The sequence below is a fragment of the Aethina tumida genome, chromosome 8 (assembly GCF_024364675.1).
Source record: "Aethina tumida isolate Nest 87 chromosome 8, icAetTumi1.1, whole genome shotgun sequence".
NCBI lineage: Eukaryota > Metazoa > Arthropoda > Insecta > Coleoptera > Nitidulidae > Aethina > Aethina tumida.
Window position 1 is genome coordinate 4,294,327 of NC_065442.1, and position 13,491 is coordinate 4,307,817.

The window sequence follows — 13,491 nt, forward strand, 5'->3', positions numbered from 1 at the left end:
TCCTGTACTGTTGGTTCAATTACCTTGTAAGGATTATTTGTGAGTTATGTATAAAGAATATTCGAAATGGCCGATAATTCTGACCATGCTGTGACATGTATATTATAGCCTAGACAACAAAGAGTGTTTTGAAATCGCGATAAAATTAATATTATACTTTACTTATAATCTATCAGTCCCATCGTTGCAATGTTAAAAAATAATATTCGGACTTTGAAGAAGTTTTATTGATTGATTGATTATACTGACTATTCTCAATTCTCTCAAAATTATGACTTTAATCCCAAAATTTTAAAATAATGTGCAAAAGGAAAATATTGATCTAACAGAAAAAAGTAATTGTTACTTACCCTTATTTTACTTATAATGTGACTTACTTACCCCTCTCCTTAGGTTCTACACAAAAATAACTTAAATAACATTATATTTAACTTCACGTAGGCGTCCTGGTAGTTGGGACCAACTTTTGCACCTTCGTCTGTACTAAAGGTTGGACTCTACAAAAATTCTAAAAAAAAGTTGAAATATAACAACTTACCTTTCTTTCGTTGATCTTTTTTCGAAGCAATAAAATCCTACAGTTTGACCAACATAATCATAAATCGAACAATTTCACCATGGCTAAAACAAACTTAATTAAAATTAAAACCTATCATTTGATTGCTTCCCATTTACTATGAACCAAACAAAAATCTGAAAACTGAAAATAAAATTGACAAAAATCTGTTTGTAATGTGTTTAGTCTCTTACACGAGGGTACCGAAAATGGACTAATTATGAAGAATTAGCCCAGAATCGAAACTTAGGTACCTCTACTACATGTCACACCTGTGACTTATTGTGGGTTGGGGAGTAGCTCAGATAAAGACCAGTATCGAATTAATATAATTTTATTCATATCAAACATAGAAAGACACATTACAATTAATTGAATTATAGTATCAAATAAGGGACTATCTTCAGGGCTGCTCTCGGAGTTGATTGGTATTTACCGGGAGACTCGTAACTGCTGTTGTAGTTCACACACTTACGTAACTTGATCTTAGTCGCTCTCTCATTTATAATGTAATGTTTCAAACATTACGAAGGTTTGTTGACACCTGTAGTAAAACATGATCCAGATATTCCACTGAGTTTTTGTAAGCCAGCGAAATGTTTTGGTGGGCTCAATGCCAATCATGACACTATGCAAAAACAATAGTCGCACTAGGGACGATGTTTATATGTTGATAATTACGATGAAGGATTATTTATGTATCCTATCATCCCTATGTGACAGTATGCTACAACTTCTTTCCAATTATCACACAAACCTCGAATCATAAAAACTAAAACATAGTCAGCTTTTCTAGTTTTACCAATGTGACCAAAATATTCAAAAGAACAAATTTCTTGATTTTTAATATTAATATGTAGAAATGAACTTTATTATTACACAGCGGGTTTATTGATCGATGTTTGATGGAATTATTTCTTAACATTTCCCTAACCACTCATGATACAAAAGGTATGCAAAAAAGGTTTTAAACAAATTGAATTATATAAATTATATTTATTGAAACATATAAATAAAAGTACAAAATATGTGTGTTGAATTTATATATTAAAAACTGGTAAAGTTGCAGAATACGTTACTCTAAGGAATATTTTTAGCGCATGCGTCAACTTGATTTGAAATCGTCTATTTCGGAGATTTTAGACAGCATAGTTGCCAGATTTCATTTTTAACGAAATATGTAGAGAAATGATTTTTAGAAAAATATATATGTAATTTATTATGTTTTTCATGTATGACTTATATTATTTATGTGGTTGAATTCGAAAAGATAAAATTCAAATCACTTTATTAATTAGTATATTCATTTTTTATTTACTCTACATTTCTTTGGTAGTTTAACTATCTAATTAAAAGTTCTTTATTAAATAATTAGGTAAATTTACAACATTAATATAAAATTAACAAAAAAGATATATTTATATATTTTATAATAAAAAACAAAATCAATTAAAACAAAAAAATCTATTCCACTGGATATTGCTCCCTAATACAATTTAAAATGCTCATAAACATATTATGATTTTTAAATTTATTTTTCCATATGAATTCGTGGAGGTATGATGGAAACAGATCTTCCGAGGAACAGTCATGGTCTATGTAACTCGAAAAAAATTGTTCAATGCAAATATAGTATAAATTTATTTATAAATTGGAATAAATTAAAAAATAATAAAAATTAAAAACATTTTTAATTAAATACAATACAATTATCTATATAGTAAAATATATTAATTAATTAACGACCTGATCAATAAATTAAGATTGTACAAAAAAAAATAATAAATGCAGCACACAAATAATCTATAAAGTAAGATAACTATGCTATGACTGCTAACAAATTAAAAATAATCTTACTAAAGGAATAAAAGTATAATATTTTAAAAATGAGAAAGATCTATAAAGTAAAATATATTAAATGAGCATACAAATAAATTAAGAAAGTAATTAGCAGAAGAATAGGAATAATATATTGTTTTTAAAAACGCCATGAGAATATAATCTGTAAAGTATGATATTTTAATAATGAGCAATAATCATCAAATTACAAGACATAATATACTTACCAAAAAAATAAAAAGTATAATACATACACAACAACACAACAATAATTCAACCATAAAAAATGATTTGAATATTTTGACAGTTGCAAACCGACAATACTGCACTTCAAAATGTTCAAGAAGCGCGAAATCAGCGCCTCACGACGCATGCGCTAGATAATGTTCCTTAGAGTGACGGATTCTGCAACTTTACCTAAAAATTAAATACATTAATTTCACTTCTCTTGATAACTTTTTAAAATTTGGTGAATACTTGGTGACAGCAGTAATTCTTTGAGATGCTGGTTAGATATTTGAATTTTAAGGTTGAATACACAGAACATTTATAGGGGAGGGCAAGCGAATAGGGACGGAGGGGCAACAGCCGTTCATAGACGTTCGGAATCTTCTAAATGGCACGACCTTTTTGAATCCCCAAAATTGTCGAGATGAGCAGGGAATATCTAGTGTCTTTAGTTAGAAAAAATAATTTACTAGATTTCAGAATAGTGAGTCATGGACGTGTAGAGTTTTAGTTAATTTAATTTTCTGAAGTTGACAACAAAAAGAATAAATAAGGTTGGTAACAATGTCCAACGAATTTAACCACTTAGCAATTCGCGCGCCAACTTCCCAGTGACATAAAGTATATTTTAGTTTTTGTTCATATTAATTAATACTAGTAAATAATTTATAAAATCAGTGCAGTATTTATTACGGAATAAATTGTCGTAACCCACAACAATCCCGACAAATTGGTGACCCCATCCAACACCCAAATTATCAAGAAGCGTACATTAACATTGGTACAAACACGTGGACCATGCAGAACGAACAAAGGGATACTCCAGCTACCACAACGGAAGCACGAATTGAACGAGTCAGTATTAAAACTCCACCTTTTTGTAAGAAAGATCCAAGAATATGGTTCTTGCAAATCGAGTCACAATTCGCATTGGCTGTAATAACAACAGACTCGACTAAATATCATCACGTATTGAGCGCCATAGATACAGACATATTGCAATAAATCACTGACGAAGTTATCAACCCACCACCTAGTGGGAAATACACAAATATAAAAGAAAAACTAATTTCTGTTTTTAGCGAATCTCAAGAAAAGAAGACAAAAAAGTTATTGTCCGATATCGAGTTAGGGGAAAGAAAACCATCCGAACTTTTAACACGAATGAAATGTTTAGCCGGAACGGCTGTACCTCACGACCTCGTTAAAACGCTGTGGCTTCAAAGATTACCCATTCATGTGCAATCAATACTAACGACAAGTGATGATACTATGGAAAAATTATCCATAATGGCAGATAAAATTGTAGATATTGAAAGACCTAGTACATATGCTATACAAAAGCAAACAGGCACAACAAACAGCACCACTGAAGAAATCCTTCAAAACCTTATAAAAGAAGTAAAGGAAATAAAAATACAACTGGACAATAGACCACGTTCACGTTCTAGAAGTAGAAAAAGGGATAGTAAATTATGCTGGTACCATGAAAAATATCAAGATAAAGTAAAACGTTGCGTTGCACCATGCAATTATAAAAATTCAGACACGGAAAACTAAAGTCCACGTCCGTTAACGCGACGGACGGCGTGGCGAATATTAGTCGCACACTTGTAGTATTAGATCCCACAACCAAACAAAAGTTTTTAATACATTCTGGTTCAGATATATCTATTCTACCTAAGAGTCACTGTCGCACGCCACCAACGTGAGTTTTGTATGCCGCAAACGGCACTGCAATAAAAACTTATGGTTATAAAAGACTTACAGTGAGTCTAGGCTTACGCAGAGATTTTGATTGGAATTTCTGCATAGCAGATGTCGATAAACCAATTTTAGGATCAGACTTCCTACACAGTTATGACTTAGTCGATATCCGTAGAAGCCAATTAATTGACCGCACAACAAAACTATCCAGTAAAGGAAAACAAATCAATATTAACCAAGTTTCAATATTCACATTGCATCCTGAGCAAAAGTTTTGTGATATAATTAAGGAGTACCCCGAAATCACAAACCCAAATAGATGCAAAAACAGTAAAGCAAACTGAACACATCACGAAATCGAGACCGTTGGTGCACCACTCAAAGCAAAATGCAGACGGTTAGCACCAGATCGATTAAAAACAGTTAAACAGGAATTTGAATATATGGTCAAACAAGGTATATGTCGCTTATCTAATAGTGATTGGTCAAGCCCACTTCACATAACTATGCAGCAAATCAAATAAACACCAATAACCCACATAAATCTACGAGAAAAGTGAAATTTAGATTATGAAGAAGAAATATTTCAACATTTCATATTTTGGTGTATTTAAATATTTAAATGTTTTATTTCATTTCATGGCTCCGCCACTAGAGGGGGAGTAATGTAGAGTTTTAGTTAATTTAATTTTCTGAAGTTGACAACGAAAAGAATAAATAAGGTTGGTAACAATTCCCAACGAATTTAGCAATTCGCGCGCCAACTTCCCAGTGACATAAAGTATATTTTAGTTTTTGTAAATGTAAATAAAATTTATGCAAAATATATAATATTTATTTATTTTTATACTCTATCAGAAAAACCTAACCTATATTCATTTATTATAAATTTTAAATAGAAAGTGACAAATGGCAACACCGCATTCAAAATGGCAACATCGCTGCATCTCGAGATCGTGCCCAGTATTTAGTCGGTATTCATAGAGTTATAAAATATTCATATAAAATAAATAATGGCTTCTGACAGTGATAGCGAAGTTTACGCAGATAATTTATCGCAAATTTCAAATGATGTCGATATTGGTGAATTAGATAGCGAGTGTGAAAGTGATGAGGACTTCTTTCATCCTAGAAAACGTAGAGTTTTACCAATACTGTCTAGTGATTCTGAACAAAGTGACAATGAAGAAATTGAGTGGTCAGAATATGATAATCCTCCAAATATTGAACAATTTTTAGGACAAAGTGGCGTTGTTGTGATACCAAATAATCCGGAAAGTGTGATTGAAGTAGTTCAACTTTTCATAGGGAATGATTTGTTTGACTACATGGCAGAGGAAACTAATCGTTATCACTCACAAAATGTTGATAGGTTTAAAGACAGTGGAAAATCTGTGAAATGGAAAGACGTGTCTACGGTAGATTTAAAAAAAATGTTAGGACTACTTCTACTTAAGGGGAAGGTTCGTAAAGACAGTAGGGATGAATATTGGTCTACAGGCAGAACAATCGAAACGAACATATGGTATTCGTGGCATTTTTCTAACAATGAAACTGACATTAATGAAAGAGATCGCATTAAAAAAAATTCGACCAATCGTATCTTACTTTATATTAAAATTTGAACATGTATATAAGCCACAACAAGAGTTGAAATAGATGAAAGTATTATGCGATGGACAGGTCGATTATCTTTCAAGGTGTATAATGCTTCAAAAATCACCAAATATGGAGTTCTTATTCGGATGGTTTGTGAAGCAAAAACGGGATATATATGCGTTTTCCGAATATACCATGGTGAAGGAAGTCGACTTCGGGAAACAATTTTACACCTCCTACAGCCATATGAAAACTTATGGCACTATGTCTATATGGACAATTATTATAATAGTATTGATACGAGCCAAATCTTGTTACGACATGGATTCCGAAGTTGTGGCACTATTCGTAAAAATAGAGGCCTTCCTAAATGTATACAAAATGCAAATTTAAAAAAAGGTGAATCTATGTTTCGTCGCCGAAAAGACATTCTGTTACAATGTTGGCAATCAAAAAGACCAGTTCGAATGATATCTACAATTCATTCAGCCCGTATTATAGAAAGTGCAAATATTGATTGGAAGACAAAGGAAAACATTTGGAAGCCGATATGCGTTATTGATTACAATAAATTTATGAAAGGTATGATCAGTATTTGTCATATTATTCTATAGTACGGCGCACAAAAAAACGGATGAAAAGGGCAGTGATGTTCTTACTAAACGGGGCTCTTTTCAATGCTTTTAAAGTTTTTAATTTTAATACTACTAATTTTTCTACTACTATTTTTTGTGACGAAAAGTTCTTCCAGTCATCTCAGCATGGAAGGTTACATCTTTGGCGGCGAAATGGTACTCGATATCAGGAGAACCACATTGTACCGAATACTAGATCTAGGATTTGTATCAATTTGTAGGGTTGGGTGGGTGCCGCTGGTCCAGGGGAACTTGCCCTCATTCCTGGTAGAGCAAATGCATTGAGTTATCTCGAGGTGCTGAATGAAATAATGTTGCCTTCAGTGCGTGCGGTGTATTCTGCATAATTAATTTTGTGGATGACAAGTGTCCAATTCACCGTGCACGCATTGTCCGTGAGTGGTTTAATCAGCACCCCGAAATAAATCGACTTCCATGGCCTCCTCGATCCCCAGACCTCAACCCCATTGAAAATCTTTGGGGTTTGATGGTTCAAATGTGGGAGTACAAGAATGAGCGCACCAGAGAGGAATTGTAAAACCATTGTACGCGTGTGTGGGAGGAAGCAAGAGGGCGCAATTATTGCCAAAACTTTGTTGCTTCCATGGGCCAACGGCTTCAGGCAGCAGTGTGGCCATTCAGCAAACCGTACCCCTCTGAACTTGATAAATTCGTGAGACACGTTCGGCACCTTTAGACTCGGCACGGTTCGGTTTCTGAATCGGAACGGAACTGCTTGGACCCACATGTTTATAATACATTAGCAGCGAAGTAAACAAGAGTTTTGTCTGTTTCTTATAGCGTTACACAAACTTGAATATATGGTGTGAATCTTCAACATTGTTGTTGATATATAATTTGATGAATTGTTCTTAATAAAAACTGTTTTAAGAAAGTAAAAACCATAAAACATTCGTTAATTTATACATAAATTATATATTAGACGTTACTAAAGATTAATTTACTTCAATGATAAAATGGTATATAAAGATTGAAATTATATTTTTATATCTTGAGTATTGTTTATTACTAACAATATTAATTAAAAGTAAAGTAAAACACAATAATATTACTATGTTCCTTAATATTAGGATTAAAACTAAGTCTTACATGATATTTAATTTAATAATAATTTAATTAATTTAGACCTAAATAGCACAACAAATGTAAAATTAAATATTTATTATAAATTTGTACACAAATGTAGTATTCGGAATATTTATATTACAAATACATCAAACAAAGTACAAATACTATTAAATTATTGGACAAATATGATAGTTAAGACAGCCAGAATATACATTTGGATGTTCGATCAGTTTCGAGATACACATGAACAAAATTTAATTGTTTCTTGTTTTTTAAAATATTCATGGGAAGATTGACACAATTTTTTATGTGAACCAATTTTCAAAGCACTATGTCATCTTACCCCAACATAGTACTTTCAAAACAAGTGTTTAAAAGCTTGCTAAATTAAGGGCTATACGGAGAATATTCCATCAGTAAAATAAAATATTATAAATATTATAATTTTACCTTTATGTATTCCATTTCCACTATAATAAAAGTAAATTATTAAAAAATGATTCTTTATTAAAACAGTCAAATAATTATATTTAATTATATTGTATGATTCAAATTAATTTAAAGTTTTCGTTTAATATTTAAATTAAATACATTTATTTTTAATCAACATATTTTTTTAATATTAACATTTGAAATCAGTTCAATTAAACAAACTTAATAATTCAGTAAATAATTTGAAGTTCTTCAAATATAAAAGAAAATTTCTCTTTTGGTTTTCATTAATCTGAACTAAATTGTTATTATGATTATTATTGATCGAGTCGTGCTGTGGAATTAATAAAATCTATACCAAATTTATTCTCAGATTTATCAGTAATTTTATAATTTAATATTATTTTCCACACTTTAGATATAAAATAAATGTTTGCCTTTTTTATAGTCCTAAAAACGCATAATATAAATAAATAATTTAGAATTTAATGAACAATTTGTACGGTGAACAATATTAATATTAACAAAACGGGTAGTTAATTAACACATTTGTGTTTGAAATCAAAATCATAGTATTTCTCTCAGAATTATTTTATTGTATAAGATTATTTTAATAATTATATATTTTTACAATTAATTTAACCATAAATAAATATTGATTGTTTATTACATTATTATCATTGTTTATTTTATAATTGTAGTTATATTATTAATTTCATAATTATATTGACACAAAAATGTGCTATATTCACACCGACTCCAAAATTTTATTCTAATAATGCAAGGTCGTCAATTAATGCCGACCGCAAATCTTATTTAAAATGCTTTGCAGGTAAATATAAAATTGGAAAAAACTAATACTAAAAACAGCATGCGTATCCACGGCAGTCGCGATTCGATTCGGAAGCCGAACGTGATGAACGAAAACGAGCACTCCAAAATCGTCTTAGACCCGAAAAACCCGGTTTGCTGAATGGCCACACTGTCAGGCAGTGATAGATGCCTACGGTGGATATACCAGATATTAAAATTTATTAAGGCAAGTTAATATAAAGCAGTATTCATTTAAGAAGTTTAAATATTTTCAAAATGTTTATGTCTTGTGAGACTGTAGTATTTTAGCTTGTCTTAATGACATCCAACCCCACTAAAATGTAACATTCCTCTTTTTTAATATTATACAATACTAATTATATTTTATAATTTTGTATTTATATATTTTGTTTCATTTTAGTTGTTATTTATAGAATTATTATATATTATCGTATTTTAGTTGTTATCTATAGAATTATTATACATTTAATACTAATATTTAGTTTTGTTAAATACATTCTTATTTTTGAATTTATTTGTTTACTTTAATTATACATTTAACTTTTAATACGAATACGATATGGTAAAAACTTTCGTATGATCGAGTATAATTCTTAATTACCAACATATTATAAATGAGTAAAGTACGTTTTAGAATAAATATATTAGAATTAGGACAACAATTATTATTCATTAGCTCCATTCCATCCTCCCGGCATCTTCGGATAGAAGCCCGCGCCATATTTAAATACTGTTAAATAGCCATTACCAATTGTCATACCAACGTTATAAACAACATATCAATTTTAGAAAACGAGTGTAACTTCGGGAACATTCGGCTGTTTCCATTCGGTCCTATTCACTTGCCCCCCCATGTATGGAACACTCAAGAAGTTCCAACCTCTTACTAAAAATGAGAAACAACACTGGACGATAAATTGATTTGTAGTGTTTAAATTATTGAATAGATGACAAAATTGCCGGGAATAGTTTCAAATTCAAATTAATTGGTATATTAGAGCGTGAAATGTGAGAAATAAAACAAGCTATGGAATTAAAACATTTTTATTATAAATCATTTATTGTACATTATAAAAAATTCATCGGTCTTCTTCAGCCCTAATAGTTTTATCCACTCCAAACTTAGAGACGGGGGCCTGGGTATCCTCGAGCTTCCTTGGTCCATACCACACGTCCTGTGTGGCCGTATCACTAAGCTTTTGAACACCACCGAGGACCCGGCAATTGTTTCGACTCTCCAGACCCTTCGTGTGTTGGGAATACTTAGACGGCTTCAAAAACTATGTGGAAACGTCCCTCCTGACCAGGTTCGTCGCCAAGCATTAATCGATGGCCCACTTACAGACGGCATGCATGTGGCGGCAGAGGCTCCTGCAAGCAGGACTCGGGTTTCTTGCAAACCCAAAGGTTGGTCGGGTCGTCATTTCGTGAGAGTCATCCAACTATGAGCAAATTCCCTTCCCACTGTGGGACACCCCTCCAATCACGAACATCTTAGAAAATGTCGAAATCCCTGCTGCAACGCTACCGAGACTCTATGCCACGTTCTTCAGCAATGCAGTGCTTCGCACCGAGAACGGGTAAAATGACACAACGAGGTAGCGAGAAAAATTGCAGCCGAATCACGGAAGGACTGGGAGGTCGAGGAGGAACCACACATTAGACATTCCGATGGCAGGCTTTATAAAACTGATATCGTAATTCATAAAGACCACAACAACATCGTAGTCTGCGATGTTCAGGTTTGCTGGGAAGGTGAGGACGGCCTCGACTCGAGTCATCTTCGTAAACTAAACGTGTATAATAATCCGCACTTTATTGAGGCTGCTCAAAGACGCTGGTCCGGACGTAATCTGCTGTTTGCGCCCATTACCATCGGGACTATTTTACTTTTTACTTCTATTTTATCAGGAATTTACGAACAACGAACGCCCTTTTCCTAGGCGAAATGCAAGGCCTCGTGCCTTGTTACAACTATAGCCAAATGACTCGACGTCTAACTACTGACGCGCATGAATGGATTTACGAAATTCCCACTATCCTTACCCACCAATTCAACAGAGAAGAGCAGGGTATAGTAAGGACAAACGTCACAAGGCTGTTCAAAACCTTGAATGCCTGTATGATTCAATGGGCACTAACAAACGACAAGAGAGGGAGAAGCACTAGAGAAGAGAAATTGTAAGAAAGAATGGAGAAGTTACAGGCAAAGATCGACGAGGTACTGGCCAAAATTCAAGAGAACAGGCATACAACACTACAAGGACCAGTGACAGACAGGAAGCTGCACACCCCTATAAGAACATATGCCAACATCACAGGAAACAGACCTGGTGGAGAACAAAAAGACGAAAGAAAAGAAGGATAGGAAATCCCAGAAAAGAAACACGAATTAATAATTGGAGTTGAAGGAACCGATGAACAGACAAATGGAGTAGTAGTGATCAGGGGGCGCTAGAAAGAGAAGGTTTAAATGAGGGACAGTAATTCCACAAAGTATTAATAAGGACCAGAAAAACAGGGTAAAATAAGCTCTCCAAAAACAACATGGCTTAACGGTAAAAAATCCAAAACAACGTCAGCCACAATTAATAATTAAGGGCGTTGAGAAAGGACACAAATGTTAAGATAAAACATAGACATAAAACAGACCCTAACTGAAGAAAACCTTAAAAACACAAAAGTTGTAGCAATAAGGGACACCAGAAATCCCTACAAGGAAAACGTTATAATAGAAACAGACCCCACAACATTTAGATACCTCATCAAAAAAGAAAGAGGGACCCTGGACCTCATTCATGTATACTTTGAGGAACACATCGAGGTAGCAATATGCTTCAAGTGCTGCAGGTTCGGGCACGTGGCAAAATACCGTAGAGGACCCAGCATGCAGGAAGTGCGGCGAGAAGCAATCAAGGAAACGAATGCAAGGATGAAAGGCTGAACTGTATAAACTGCCGGAGAATGGGGTTGCAAGAAAGACAGCACAGCGCAACCGACACAAGATGCCCGACGCTAACAAGAAAGCGGGAAATAGCGAGGTCCACAGTCAACTACTAAAATCATCATGGCTGAACAATTAAAAATTATACAGATAAACTTAGGCAGAGGTAAAATGGCAATGACTTTACTAGAAGACATGTTCCACAGAAGCGACGCAGGCATAGTGATAGTGCAGGACCCCTATCGAAAACACACCTTTATAAACGATTATAGATGGCAGATAGGGAAGCAAGGAGAGCTAGAATGGAAGATTATGAAACGTGTAACTTATATATAATGACTGATAAGATAATGAAAGAGCACGGAAATAAGAGATGGTTAAAGATGTGGAATGAAGTATGGAGAAAGGGCTCAAGAGGAAGATGGCTTTTTGATTTTATTAATGATGTAGACTTCGATGGATGGGATATTAACAGGAAAAGTACATAAGCACTAACAGATCACAGGAATTTTAATTCATATTTAGAGAGATTTAAAATCATTGTAACAGACGGTATGTGTAGCTGTGGAGTAGGTGAGAAAGAAGACTTGGAACATGTATGGATAAGATGCCAGAAGTTAGTGAGGGTCAAGGCAAGAGATAAATTGAAAGCTGATATGAAGTTGGTTAGTATGGAGGATTGCTTGGATTGAAATATTTGAGGACGTTATTGGCATAACTTGAAGAGAAAAGGGTATTTGTTTTACTTTCCTGATAAAGATAAATGGCCTATTACTATTTTGGATATAGTATCAAAGCTGCCAGCTTGTAATAGTGCACCAGGCACATCAAGAACTGCAGCAAAACTTTCTTTTGATTTCAATTTTTAATAGACTAATGTTAATTATGTCTTTGTTACCGATGTTGAAGTCTGATTTTTAAATATCAAAGATTAATATTAGAGCCACTGATTAATAGGTGATTAATAAATAGACAATTTCATTGACATAAGTTATGAGAGCACAAAACATTGTCAAATTAACAACCCCAATGTTCAAGGAGCAGCAGGTTATAAACCTTATTCTTGACAATGGTAACAAAATTGATCTGAGGTATAATAAAATTAACACAACAGAATGATAAATCTTAGCATATACATAATATGTATACAATTGTAGAACCATTTCGTATGTTACATAATTTTAAATTCTCCTATATCCGATGTTCTATTCCGTGTGATATTAGCATTGTTATATGAATTAAAACATGTTAATTATCTATGATAATCATCTTGTAGCTGAAGAAAATCGGTCTTGATGAGCCCTTTTCAGAAAATGATCCAAATACCTAAAACAATAAAATTGATTGATTGAATAAATTGATATTAAAAATATATTTGTGCTAAAAATTCTAATTAAATCTTCTTTCTTAATAATACACTTTCTTTAATATACTTTTGTCTTAATTATGGTGATTATCATAGTCTCAAATTGCTTGATTTTGTTGAAGGTTTTCAGTCCAAAGTATCAGAGCTTAATTATTTTAGACGACGTTAATAGGAAGTGCAACATATTGAGAATAATGTTGCAACTAAAACTTGTGACTGATATTTCCTTTAATTATCTACAAACTTCTTATGAATCACTTGG

General features: G+C 32.9%; 1 pseudogene; it reads left to right on the top strand.

The window, feature by feature from the left end:
• Nucleotides 1–5,343: 5,343 nt before the first annotated feature.
• Nucleotides 5,344–6,760, top strand: LOC126266394 (piggyBac transposable element-derived protein 4-like; annotated as a pseudogene).
• Nucleotides 6,761–13,491: the final 6,731 nt, after the last annotated feature.